Raw genomic sequence first — 2,942 nt, 5'->3', positions numbered from 1 at the left:
CTGCCCACTTCTAAGCTCATTGGTCGAGACCAAGTTTGGCCTTCACTGATTGGCTGTTGAAAAGGACGACGCTGATTGGTCAGGCGTTGTTGACGCTATCATGACGATGTGTTGCGTTCAAGTGACGCGAGAATGAACGCAAAAACCGCTAGAACAATAAAATTTAAGTTTAGACGTTATTAAGACCACTAAACTGCATGCTTTACACAATTTGGGCACAATAGAAAGTCTCTTTTAAGAGATTTTATTCCACAAAGTCAAAAATTTCTCCCGTTAGAAAATCGCAAACTAGTTTTAATTTTGTGAGTGTTTCAATGACATATCACAAGCATGCAATTGTGTGAGCTCTCATATTAACTCAAGACCTTTAAAAAAAATAAAAATCTTAAACCAGAATACACAAGATTAATTGTCATAATAATTTTTTTACATGAATGAAAGAGAACATTTAAAAAATACATTTTATCTCCAGAAGTTGTAAATCTGTCATTCCTTGCCAAAATGGCTAGTATATATTAATTACTAATTTCTGGATTAAACACCATACATGGCGAAACAAAGTTGACAATCTCCAGGTTTTGAAAGAAAACTGTGTTCTTATAAAGCAGGACTGACAGTTTTGTATTAGTTTGTGAATTACTGTAGAACTAAAGGAACAGTTAAGGTCACTTGTCAGGAAGAGACTGTATTATATTCAATATTCTCATAATCATATTCAACGCAGGGACAATATAGTTTAATTCTGTGTTCATATTATACTGGAATCATAATAGAATGAATTACAACTTGTCATAGTTTATAGGGAACATTGGGACTTAAATGTGGACACTATACACAACTGTGTATAAATAGGTAGAAGCGGGGGTTGACTTCTGGGTTAGGACATAACATGGTCTCGATGCTTGGGACCCCCTCCACTGGTCCTATTTGCACAAATAATGTCCTATTTGGTAAAGTGCTTTGGTAAAACTATGGGAAGAACTGTGAAACCAAAACCCTAGAATATGCAAACAGAGACGTGTTTAAGAGTGGATTTAAGAGCCTCTGTCTTCCTTTGTTAAAATCAGTTTTAGTTTTAGATTTAGTTCCAGACAGACATGGCTGACGACTACAACTCCAGAACGAAAGATGTCCAAATCAAAGAGTTTGAAGACTTGGACATGAATCCCCTCTCTTTCATAGATGTGTCTCCCAAACTGAGCATTTAAATTCACAAAGAGACCTACAAAGTTTGTAGTATAACACCAACTCTGGAAGGAAGTGTATTTAAATCAGGAATTATAAAAATGGGAGTCCAAAGTGTGTTTATAATTGTATCAAATAACACTTTAGATTATTATTGCAAGAATAATCTTCCAGTCAACAGCAGATTTGTCTTCTGATATTGTTTGGCAGCACGGGTGCACAGAACTGAGTCTAAACTACTCTAAATTCAAGTAATGTAGTTGTTAGTCTGTTTAAGTGCAAGCCACCCTGACAAGATGCTTTAATTTGCTCCTGGGTGATTGCTGAGCTCAGTGAGCCCTGGAATCTGTTGTTGTCTTTTAAATAATTCATCAGACCCACTGTTTAAAATGACACCGCACACCAACATCCTTCTTTTTTGTTGGGTTTTTCCCCCCCAAAAGTTCTCCTCCCCACCTCTTCCCCCAGGGCAGGAGAAATCAAAGCTAAATCTCATTAAGTTCAAGACATGTGGAAGTGAAATACAACCTGCTGGTAGAGGCGGCCATGCTCCCCGCTGAAGGAGAAGCTGGCTGCCGTGTGTGAAGCTTTCCATGCAGGAAGAGACAAGACGAGATGCAGATTTTAACCCAATTTCTCGTAAGAGACCCCGTAAAGAGGCCAACACAAAGTTGTTGTGGAGATGCATTAGCATTGTGAGAGGTATGATTATTTATAGAGATCAAGCCTCCTGCAATGCACAACAATGTCGACTCCTAAAATGACTCAAACAGCATCTCTCAGTAGATTTAAGAGTTCCCAGTGCTTCACTGGTCGCCCTTCCAGTTGCTCCCTCTTCACACACCAATGATCTGCTTAGCAGGAAGATGCCCCGACTCTGCTTTGTTTGATATTCACACCCTTGCCTCCGAGTTTAAGCATTCAAATGGGGGCAATTTCAACCCCCGTCTTTCTTTTTCCAATTTTGCTCGGAGCTGTCAGGAATTAATTGTTTTTCAGCCATTTTTCTACGTTTACTCACTGGTGACACTCTCACCGCGCACCCATTTACATTACCAAACACCCATTTCGTGATGCCTCTAGTCTGCAGTCTGAGCTGCGTGACAGGACCCTGATGTGAGCGTCGGCAATCACGGTGCGCGATGCACACCGGGGCCGTTGCCATCAAGAAAGTCATTAGAGGTCATAATGTGCACAAATATTTCAGAGGAAACTGTCGCGTTCCATCACAAGATGCCCATAAATTGAAAGGATGGGTAGAAAAGGTTCATCCGCCCATTCTTCCCCGTGTGTGTGTGCGTGCACTCTTCACTGCACGTGAGGTAAATATATATCAACTTCATATATCAGTGTATTAAGCAAGGCCACAACAATAAACTGGGCACCTGCGGCGTGGCGAGCGTTACTCCATCACTGATTGCGACTCATGCAATATTCACGGAGGGGCAATCTAAGCGAATCGATACCCGAAAGTGAAAGAAAGACAGCAGCTGCGAAGGGTGGTGGTGGTGGGGGGATTTACACATCTCTGAGGTTTATTCAGGGAGGGGAGGGTGATGAAACCTGTGGATAACCGCTCCGTCCACACATGTGAAAGCATGTTCCCGCACAACCAGAGCAGGGACGCGGTGGGAAAGTCTGAGCTGCCTTGGATGAGGAGGAAAACCCTGCTGATGGTCCTGCGGCGAAAAGTGTCCCAGGTTCTACAGCACGTTCACCATTTTCAAAATCAACAAACAAAAATAAAAAGTCTCGAC

The sequence above is a fragment of the Takifugu rubripes genome, chromosome 9 (genome assembly GCF_901000725.2).
Source record: "Takifugu rubripes chromosome 9, fTakRub1.2, whole genome shotgun sequence".
NCBI classification, from domain to species: Eukaryota; Metazoa; Chordata; class Actinopteri; order Tetraodontiformes; family Tetraodontidae; genus Takifugu; species Takifugu rubripes.
This window is presented reverse-complemented; position numbering follows the sequence as displayed.